Source organism: Amblyraja radiata, chromosome 18, assembly GCF_010909765.2.
Source record: "Amblyraja radiata isolate CabotCenter1 chromosome 18, sAmbRad1.1.pri, whole genome shotgun sequence".
In the NCBI taxonomy this organism is placed as follows: Eukaryota; Metazoa; Chordata; class Chondrichthyes; order Rajiformes; family Rajidae; genus Amblyraja; species Amblyraja radiata.
Window position 1 is genome coordinate 37,745,532 of NC_045973.1, and position 12,295 is coordinate 37,757,826.

Genomic DNA, 12,295 nt, shown 5'->3' on the forward strand with positions numbered 1-12,295 from the left:
TCCCAACCCTCTCTCACAAAGGTCATCCGGTAGTTCTAGGTTTCTGATCTTACTATGTTACTTCAATTACTGTTACCTGTGATTTAACACCGCTGCTTTGAAGCTGGACGCGCATGCGGACTGGTGGGGTCATCACATAATCACCAACGTAACTCCTCATAAAATAAAGATCAAACTTCAAACTGGTAAGTTCTTTAATCTTACTATTATATTCCTGTTTTAGTAACTATATTTCCATTGCTGGCACCTTTGTCAGCAAGTTATGTTCTGGATTATCTTTTTTTCTTGACTGGTCCAACCAGAATGTGAGACTGCTAGGCAAAAAGTTTAAGTAACTCTCTGGGTCAGACAGCATCTCTGGATAAAGGAATAGGTGACGTTTTGGGTCGAGAACATTTTCTCCAGAAATGCTACCTGACCCGCTGTGTTACTCCAGCTTTTTGTGCCTATCTTTGTTGTAAACCAGCATCTACAGATCCTTGGTGGGCACACAATGCTGGAGTAACTCAGCAGGACAGGCAGTATCACTGGAGAGAAGAAATGGGTGAGACCCTTCTTAAGACTTACACAAGCAAGTTATAAACATAGGAGTTAGATTGTTTATTAAAATATCGAAGGATGTGAGACACAATTTGCAGCCACATCTTTAGTCAGAGCGTGGAGAATCTGTGGTATTTTGTTGCTACAGAAGGCTGTGGAGGCCGTCAGTGGATATTTGTAAGGCAAAGATAGATAGATTCTTGATTAGTACGGGTGGGAGGGGCGATGGGCAGAAGGTAGGAGAATGTAGTTAGGAGGTAGAGATAGATCAGCAATGATTGAATGGTGGAGTAGACTTGATGGGCCGAATGGCTTAATTCTACTCCTATTACTTATGACCTTATGACAATCATGTCATGTGAAGAATAGTAACTTACTAGGTTTTGTTTGCGATGCAAGTTTATTGGTCAGATGTATTGTCGCTTGGCATTAACCAGGAGAGCGCAAATGAATCAACACAGAGACATTAATTGATTGATTGATTGATACTTTATTATCACATGTGACACAATGAAATTCCTTGTTTTGCATATTATACACACATATGAGAAGATAATTTATCCAACTATTGGAGGAATATTTTCTTGACATGATGAGGTGAAAGTGTGTGGGCACCCACAACCTTAAACTTTATATTCCATTTAGATGATTCCACCTGAGTCCACCCTCACACCTTCCCATCCTGCCTTCAAGCACACACCTGCTCACGTGAATGGCATGCAGTATGCAGGATGTGAAACAGAAAGAGTTGGAGAGTTATAGAGTTATACAACATGGGAGCAGGCCCTTCAGCCCAACTGGTCCATGCTGACCAAAATGCCCCATCTATGCTAGTCCCACCTGCCAGCATTTGCCCTATATCCCTCTAAACCTTTCCTATTCTTGTACCTTATCCAAGTGTCTATGAAATGTTATTATTGTACTTGCCTCAACTACCTCCTCTGGCAGCTTGTTCCATATACCCACCACCCTCTGTGTAAAATAAAATTACCCTCAGGGTCCTATTAAGCTTGATTACTATTACTTGATTTGTCAGGGGTTATGGGGCGAAAGCAGGAGAATAGGGTTGAGAGAGAAAGATCGATCAGCCATAATTGAATGGTGGAGTGGAGTTGATGGGCCGAATGCCCCAACTCTGCTACTAGAATTTATGAACATGAACTATAAATCTTCCCCCCTGTATCTAACCATCCATGATGTGTTAAAGCACTGGGTTTTTCTTTGCCACTTGTGGACAGGCCCCCCACCCCACCTCCACATATCACTTATTTATGATGCAGGGGCTTACGGTGTAAGGAATATGAATCTTACTGTTCATGATGTGGCTAAATCCGTACCACAGTTTGAACCTCCCACATGACAATATTCTCCATTCAATTTGTAATAATGAATATGAAGAGAGCGAATTTTAAAATCAAAATACCAGAAAATAAATGTTAGAATATTTTGACAGAGATCATGTTCTGTAATATTTCTAAACCTGTGCAAAATACGTGCAAAAAATCATTATTAAGAATTCAGCAAATCAAACAAAATTCTCACACAAATGAAAAATAACACTCTTCTCACAAGTTACTGAGTTTAATGAGTGGTACACCTTCTCTCTACAGAAATTATATATTTATTGGTTAATCATGGCATGAAGCAATATTCACAAACCATCCCACACAGAAAAACGCACAGTCTATTCCAGCTAAACAAAAGAAATTGTGATTCAAAGCATTGCAAACTCCTAATGGAATGTGGTCCTGGATGTCTGAACACTAACTTTATAAAATGGACTGCTGGTGATGGTGATTCAAATTAACCATTTATATTTGAAAAAAAACAATCTTTCAATGAAGAAACCAGGAACTGCAGATTCTGGTTTGCTAAAATGACAGAGTGCTAGAGTAGCTCAGTGGGTCAGGCAACATCTCAGGCGACATGGACAGGCGATGTTTCAGTTCTGGAACGTCACCTATCCATGTTCTCCTGAGATGCCGCCTGACCCCCTGAGCTACTCCGGCACTCTGTGAAATCTTTCAATGCAGTTAAACCAAATTACAGCATAATTAGCAATGGACTCAGTATTAATGAAAGGCTTAAATGCCTGAGGTGTTTTTACCTGCTTAATGAGCTTTCCAGGCTGTTTTATCATTAGAAAATTTTAGTCTTAGTTTTTTTACTTTGAATCAGGGGAATTAATGAGAATAAAACATGGGATTAATGTAAGTTTACTGTAATTGGGTGGTTGATGGGGTCAGCATGAACTCGGTGGGCCGAAGGGCATCTTTCCGTGCTGTATCTCTATTACTCTATCACTACAAGACAACTAAAGTGAGTTACAAGATATGCTATTGTGCATCATCTGCAATTTCTGTGTTTTAAATATCATTAGTCTGTTTTTATCCATGAATTTAAAATGTTTCCAAAGAATGAACCAAACTGATGGTTTTGGTTCAACTTCCAATGAAGTGAGTCCATCAATGCTGGAACTAGAGAATACATTTAACAAACCATTTAGTTTGTTTTGTGAGAAATTCTATCTGCTGAAATAGTATTTTTGTTTTTTGACGAGACTAAATGCCTGCATTAAATGTTCAACTGGTCAGTAAAGTGTAGACAGGATTGTGTAAAAGCTGCTCTTACTAATAAATGTTTCCTCCCAATACATCATGAATTCCTGCCTTGGCACAGGTTGTTCTATTTTCCACGTCAACATAGTTTCCTTGTGGAACCTTGCCAAAGTTTTGCCAACTTGCCAATCACTGCAGAGAAGTTTCCACCAGTTTTCTGCATTGGGTCCCATGCCTGTTTCAACTTGCTTCTATCAAAACTCAATTACTCTTGCTGTAAACAGAAAATAAACTTAAATTGGCTGAGAAATATAACGCAAATGTTAAAGCCAAGCTACACAACCATATTTTTCTAGTTCACACAACTACAATGTTACTGAGAATAGATTGCTGTTATAGTGTAGGTAGTTTCCGTGTGTTTCTATGTGAAATGCATGGAAGCATTTCAACTCTAACTTACAGACCGTTACATCCAGTGAGTCTGGAACGTTACAGGTTGTGGTTGACTGGTTTCTTGACTGGTTTCAGGATCGGTTTGCCAGTGTCCTGCTTTGCGTTCAACTTTCCTCTTTACTTGTTCTGCTGCTGTTTCATGAGCATTGCTTCCCGCATGCTCTCTTTCTTCACCTGCCTGAGTGAGCGTTTAGTTCCCTTCACCTTCTCACGCAGATGGTTGATATACTTCTCCTGAGACTTCACTTTCTGGTTGAGCAACCGCTCCAATTCTTCCACCTCGTAAAGGGCCTTCTGCACGCTTGAGCAGACGTTCTAAAGGAGACATTGAAGGCATTAGAGTATAAAGATAGAGCGGCAACTTTGAGGGTGAGAGGGGATGGAAGGTAGGTTGGGACATTGGTCGGTAGGGGTGCTGTGAGTCGGCTGCCCTGCCAGCAGCGTGTTCGTTGTTTCTACTTTTTTGTTTTTTTTGGTGTGTCTAATGTAGTTTATGTGTCTCTTGGTGTGTGTTGTGTGGGGGGTGGTGGTAGGGGGGGGGGGGGACCGCTTTCGGTCGCCTACTCGACGGAGAGGCAAATTTTTCCATGTCGCCTCCATCATGGCCTAACAGCTTGGATTAGAGCGGCAGGCGCAGTGTCGATTTTTCCATCGCGGAGCGGGCGAACCCTTGCCGGGGGTGGCCAGAGGGGAGTGGTCCGATCGCTGGCCTGGTGACTTTGGCATCATGGGGCTGTGGGCTGCGGAGCTTCTAGCCGTGGGCAGAGCGTGGACTTACCGTCCGGAGTTTGGGATCCCTTGCCGGGGATCACTAACGATGAGCTCCGACCTCTGGCCTGTGGCCTATAATATCCTGAAGCCGCGGTCTCCGGTAGGAAAGTGCAATTCGGGACCTCCAAGCCGCGGAGTGTGTTTGACCGTCCCAACGTCGGAGTTTGTTCATCCCGATGAGAGGGCCTGCACATTGGGCCGTCCGTAGCGGCTACTACGGAGGGTTATGGCCCCGACCACCGATGAACAGAGGAGGACTGGCTGAAGTTTGTTGCCTTCCACCACAGTGAAGAATGCTGTGGTGGGTGTTTGTGTTAAATCTTATTGTGTATTGTATGTTCCTCTTAAGTGTATCGCTGCTGGCAAATTCATTTCACTGCACCGTTGGGTGCATGTGACGGAAAAAAATTATTTTGACTTTGACTTTCTATTTTCAATGGCTGTAAAGTCAATGTTTATACAATAGAATGTGTGATAATCAGGGTACAGTCATAATAGACCTCCTTATATCGGATTTTGGTTATGCGTTTAGTTTAGTTTAGAGATACAGCGCGGAAACAGGCCATTCGGCCCACCGAGTCCGCACCGACCAGTGATCCCCACACATTAACACTGTCCTACACAAACTAGGGACAAATTGCACCTACAATTGCCACTTGGTGCTGCCTTTTGTGTATTGACCAGCTACTACATTCGTTTGTTTCTACTACTTATACAACAATAGTTTACTCGGTTATAGCGGACAATCAGCAATAATAGATGCCATTCCCCATCTATGGCCCGTTATAACGAGGGTTTACGATATTACATTTCCGTTCTATTTCTATTGTTTGGGATGATTTGATTTACGGCAAAGACAATCACCAAGAGTCCCAGAAGCACACTATTAAGAAATGTACACATGCAGATCACTGCTTGGCTGAAATAGAATGCCTAATCTTTTCCAGTGTGAACACACTGAGCTTATCTAACTTCAAAGGCTAGGCAACCTCCAGTAGTTTACTGCCATTTTCCAGTGTTTACACTGATGCATCATTAAGAAGTGTAATAAAGTTAGCGGGCATTTTACGTACCGGTGGGTCTTCTGGGTCGTGAAACTCCAAGGAGCCAATCAAAATAGCTGGTCAGCGAAGGAGATTGCCTACGGCTGCTTTCGACTGCCTGTAAGTAAATAGCGACCCACTCCACTGCCCTTCGACCAAACGGCGACCTATTTTTAGTCGAGGCCAGTTTTAATCATGATGGGGAAAAAAGCAGCAACCTAGATGAAGCCTCGACCATGCGGAAACCACTTTCGACCATTAGGAAGAGTGACCAAAACCTCCTGTGATCTCATGGCGACCTTGCAGCGACCATGGGTGGCGGGCAAAGTCACCAGACGATGCTGTGGAGGTCTCCTAAGTGGGACAGGCTCTTAAGGATACACGGCTTATTAATGCAGAACACTCATAAGCCTCATCCTGCTTGTTGTAAACAGTTGTAATTCTCTGCCTCTGAGGCCTGTGGGTGTTTGTTTCTTGAGGATAATTCAAGGCTGAGAACAAGTGATCTTTGGGCATCAGAAGAACAGTGATTATTGTGATGAAATGGGAAGGTGCAAAATATTATTAAATGTTTAGGTGATTATATGGCCCACCTTTCACTTCTACTTTTGTTCTTTTTCAGATGAGAAATATCCTATTGTTTTAAGAAAGAACTGCAGATGCTAGAAAAATCGAAGATAGACAGAAAATGCTGGAGAAACTCAGCGGGTGAGGCAGCATCTATGGAGAGAATGAATAGGCGACGTTTCGGGTCGAGAAGTTTGATGGAACATAAAGGTCTTTTCCATTTAGCTCTCCAACACAGGGTAAGATCGGAGGGTCCAGAGCCAGGGGTTAAATGGTTAAGGGGTAATCACTGTGGTGGGTGAGGGCACGAGGGCAGGATCAGGTCTTAAACCTTCGGCTAATTCTAGTCATTTGCATGCTGATGTGGGTTGGGACTAGGTATAAAAGTCAACATCTTGCAATGAAAGAGGATAGGATATAAGTAACTTCAAGTAACCCTTTCATCCTCTCTCTCTCTACCCTCCCCCACTCTAGTGATTGTACCATTGTCACTGTCGTCCTGGTGAGTTTCATTGTCTGTATAACTCGTTTTCACCTAGTCCACAGCCAACAGTGGATCGTTTCCTTGCTCATTGTTATTTTGTTTTGCAAAACCGAAGATATACATGAAAAGCTGGAGTAACTCAGCGGGTCAGAAGGGTCTCGACCCAAAACGTCACCCGTTCGTTTTCTCCAGAGATGCTGTTTGACCTGCTCCAGCTTTATGTGTCTATCTTCCGTTTTTCTCGACATCCTTAAATCGACTTAATTATTAACGACACATAAATCACTCCAACTGGTATTCATGTCTCCACAGCATTGGAATGAATGGAATCAAAAACACACAAGACTTACGAGAGAGAACAAGCATTAAAAGTGGGGAGAAAGTGCATACAAGTAGTGCCTTCCATAGGAACAAACATATGCACACACGTCTGACATCTGAATTTTATCATTTAAAATATTATGGCCACTTGTTTGTGTGCTGAACTGCCCCATAAGTCACGCATTTGCAACCTGAATTTAATTCAATTCCCCACCTGAGAACAGGATTGCTTCCTCTTTATTGAATGTTTGAAGCACATTTAACAGTCCTGGAATCTGAGAAATTGTCACATATATCAACATCTACATGAAACAATGCTCTACAGATTTATTTTTAAAAAGCACAATTCAATACCACAATCCATCTTCTATACTCATACCAAGGTGTTTTATTTTTGCAAAGAGGACAATTGTTTCTTGTACTAGATCATTATCAGAGATTAAAACATCCTGTACAAATTGCACAAGATTTCCATAGAGTAGCCAACATAAATACAAGATTGAAGCTTTCCATTTCCTTAAGCACATATTTTAAGTGACAATAGACAATAGGTGCAGGAGTAGTCCATTCGGCCCTTCAAGCCAGTACCGCCATTCACTGTGATCATGGCTGATCATCCGCAATCAGTACCCCGTTTCTGCCTACTCCCCCTATCCCTTGAATCTGCTATCTTTAAGAGCTCCATCTAACTCTCTCTTGAAAGCATCCAGAGAATTGGCTTCCACTGCCCTTTGAGGCAGAGAATTCCACAGATTCACAACTCTCTGGGTGAAAAAGTTTTTCCTCATCTAAATGGCCAACCCCTTATTCTTAAACTGTGGCACCCCTGGTTCTGGACTCCCCCAAAATCAGAAACATGTTTCCTGCCTCCAGCATATCCAATTCCTTAATAACCTTATATAACATATGACAGTCCTGCCATCCAGGGAATTCATCTCGTGAACCTACGCTGCACTCACTCAATAGCAAGAATGTCCTTCCTCAGATTTGGAGACCAAAACTGCACACAATACTCCAGGTGTGGTCTCACTATGGCCCTGTACAACTGCAGAAGCACCTCTTTGCCCCTATATGGCATTAGCTTTCTTCACTGCCTGCTGTATCTGCATGCTTACTTTCAGTGACTGATGAACAAGGACACCCAGATCTCGTCATACTTCCCTTTTTTTTTAACTTGACACCATTTAGATAATAATCTGCCTTCCTGTTCTTGCCAGCAAAGTGGATGACCTCACATTTATCCACGTTAAACTGCACCCAGAGCCATGGGGGAGATTGCGGTATTACGGGGCTGGGGGCCAGGAGCCAGTGAGGGGGACCAGTGGGGAAGGGGTTGGCGGTGCAATGGGGACTCACAGCGGGCGCTCGTCGCTTCGATGGTCATTCTCCCCCGCTCGGCTCGCAGACTCACTCAGTACGGCCCGGTGATTAACAGCGGGTGCCGGAAGGGGCGTTACCTTCATGGTGACTGACAGGCGAGAATACCAATCTGCTGATCTCACAAATTTTTAAACCTTCATAACTTTTGTAATATTCCATCGATCGGAACAAAACTTGGTTCGCTTAGAGCAGAGGGGAACGATGAGTAAGGTGGCGAAAACATTTTATGATCTGATTTCTCCACGCCTACAGGCACTGTACAAATACGCTTACACTCAACAGAAACTCTCAGGAACTCTAAATGAATCTACAATCATACTCATACCAAAAACGGATAAGGATCTTGAAGACCCAGGTTCATATAGAGCAATGGCTCTCTTAAATACTCAGAAAATATTAACCAAAATCCTATCTCATAAATTGAGCTTAGTGATTAACAAATTAATACACCCGACCATATGGTTTTATACCAAAACATTACTCATTTTATAACCTGAGAAGACTATTCAATATTATATACTCCAATAGAATTCCTAATGCAGAGATAGCAATTATTTCGTTAGATGCTGAAAAAGCATTTGACTAGGTAGAATGGTCATATTTATTTTCGGTGATGGAAAAATTTCAATTGGGAGAGAAGTACTGTACATGAGTTAAATTGTTATACTCTAACCCAACAGCTAGAATATTAACAAACCAAATGTTATCAACTAAATTTAATCTCTCTAGAGGTTGTAGACAAGGATGTTCACTATCCCCAATATTATTTGCTCTTGCAATTGAACCATTAGCAGAAAACATTAGAACCCAACCAGGAATATACGGATGCAACACTAGAGACACAAGGAATAAAATTTATTTATATGCAGATGATGCACTAATATATATTACAAAGTTAGAAACTAGTATTCCAAATCTATTAAATTTTAAAACTCAATTTGGTCAGTTTTCAGGATATAGAATTAATTGGAATAAAAGCGAAATCATGCCAATAACAAAACTCAATTTACATACATTACAACAATCCCCTTTTAAAATAGTTAAAGGTAAACTTAAATACTTAGGAATCTACGTAACTAAGACATATACCTCTTTATTTTAACTAAATTTTCCACCCTTACTGAATAAACTACACAAGAATATTCAGTACTGGAAAACACTTCCCATTTCAATGCTTGGTAGAATTAATGCTATAAAAATGATCTTCTTACCGCAACTACTGTACATATTTCAATTTATCCCGATATATATCCCAAAATTTTGTTTCAAAAAAGTCGATTCCATTGTTACAAGTTTTATTTGGGATTATAAGAATCATAGAATAAGTAAAAAACATTTATGTAAGTCAAAAATAAATGGAGGTTTGGCTCAGCCAAATTTCTTGTTTTATTTCTGGGCAGTCCATATTAAAAACATGAATTTCTGGCTGAAGAAATGGATCAAAAAACAAGATTGGTTAAGGATGGAAAAGGAAGACTGTTTACCTGTTGAAATTGGTCCGATTATATTTGCTCCCACAAAACTGCACAAAAAAACCTATAACGAAAACCCTATAATACATAGTGGAATACGAATTTGGAAACAATTTTTAAAAATCTTTAAAATTGAATAATATACCACTATGCCTTCCCATTGTAAATAATCCTTTGGTTCAAGCCATCCATATTGGACAAAGGTTTCACACAATGGAAAAATTATGGAATTAAAAAGATTGGACATCATTATGGGAAAGGCATTTTTCTTTCATTTCAAGAGTTAGAACAGAATCATGGACTGCACTCAAATAATTTCTTCAGATATCTACAAATTAGAGATTATGTTAAATCTAATACACAAGTTTACAGGACTAGGGAACCAGAAATCCTTGATGAATGTTTGAATAAGCATCCTAACACTGAAAAATTAATAGCTTATATTTATAACACCCTCCTAAACAACGAGGTATCACCGATGGAACCATATAGATACACATGGGAAAATGAATTAGGTCATCCTATAACGAAAGATATGTGGGACGAAAGTTTACAACATATACATCAATGCTTGTTAAATGCCAGACAAGCTTTAATACAATTTAAAGTCTTACACCGATTACACTACTCCAAAATAAAACTAAATAGAATCTTCCCACATATATTTCTCCTATTTGTGATAAATGTCTACATCTCGAGGCTAATTTAACACATACTTTTGCAAATTGTACAAAAATTAAAAGTTTCTGGACTGATATTTTTGAAATAATTTCAGAAGTTATTAATACTAAACTGGATCCAGACTCAAAATTAATAATGCTTGGTATATCAGAACAAAGTTTAACACTCACAACAAGCCAAAGAAACTTCCTCGACTACAGTATAATAACCGGAAAAAAATTTAATATTAAAATTTTGGAAAGGCCCTATAACCCCCACAATTAAAATGTGGATTATGGAAATGTCGGAGAACCTACATCTAGAAAGAATTAGACTTGTCTTAATGGACAAACAAGAACTTTTTGTTAAAATATGGGTTCCATTCATTTACTATCTGAAGGGATAGATTGGCCCAGCACGAGAACCCAACTGAAACTTGAACTCAGGATTAGATGAAAACTTATACTTTATAATCTACGAACCTATCTCCAATGACGTATTATAAGTAATTCATTCCACCTTTTCTGTTTTTTGATATTTGTAACTCTTTTTTCTCTCTCTCTTTTTCTATCTATATAAAAAAAACACTAGAAGCAGAATTAATCGACAATTGAAAATTTTAATAATGTATGACTGATGTATATGAAAAGTTTTTTTTACTATAATATGTAACTATACTTTATAATATGTCTACTTCTAATAAAAATAATAACAAAAAATAAATTTAAAAAATCCTAGCGATATAGGGCACCATTTTTTTAATTTAAAAACAACGCAAACCAGAAGAGGACAGATGAGAGTTTTAGTAATAGTATAGATGATATCAATAGATAGGTATGAGCAAGTTCTGATTTGTACCTAGAGTTGATGTTCGCCAGGTTAAGTCATACCAAAATGGTCTGGCCTTTCACAGGCACTAGTCATGTTTGTATGTCTGTAAATTTCCTGGCATTTGGGTTGTACTAAATGAGGTAATTTTCTTGTTCTACACATACCTTCTAGTTATTGGATCTCAAAGTTTTATAATTTTACCATTAGGAGCAATCTCAGCTGAATTAGAAGCAGACGGCATCTCTGGTGAAAAGGAATGTGTGACATTTCGGGTCGAGACCCAAAAAGTTGTCACAGTCTCCTAGCTAACAAAATAATCTATTCTACATTTTCCTTGGGACCTCATCCTTCACACCTGATCCTTCCATATCTCTGTGTCACCCTCTCCCCTGACTCTCAGTCTGAAGAAGGGTCTCGATCTGAAACCTCACCCATTTCTTCTCTCTGGAGATGCTGCCTGTCCCGTTGAGTTACTCTAGCATTTTGTGTCTATCTTCTGTGTAAACCATCACCCGCAGCTCCTTCCTGAAACAATAATAAAAATTCCTGATGGGGCCTCTCAGAATGTACTGCTGACATCACCCCCGCCTTCCAGAGTGCCCAGAAAGAGTGGTAGAAGCAATGTGGAGTGTTTTTCTTTCTACAATTTAACTGCTGAGACACATTCCATGAGTGGCCATAGAGATGAAACAGCTGCAGTATTTCATTACTAGAGGTGTTGTGGGTCAATGATTGACCATTCATTGTCACAAGAACGACTCTTCACAGACCCCCCCAAAAACAGTGTTTATGCAGCCTCACGTGTTCCTAGGCTGACTTCACACAAACCAACCTCCCTTCTATTGACTCCATTTATACATCACGCTGCCTCGGCAAGGCCAGCAGCATAACCAAGGACAAGTCGCACCCTTGCCACTCCCTCTTCTCCCCTCCCCAATCAGGCAAAAAATAAAGAAGTGTGAAAACGCACACCTCCAGATTCAGGATCTTCCCAGCTGTTATCAGGCAACTGAACCATCTTACCACAACCAGAGAGCAGTGTTGAACTACTATCGACCTCTGATGGCCCTCAGACTATACTTGATTGGACTTTGCTGGTTTTACCTTGCACTAAACATTTTCCCTTATCATGTATCTATACACTGTAAATGGATAGATTGTAATCATGTATTGTCTTTCTGCTGACTGGTTAGCACGCAACGTTATGCTTTTCAT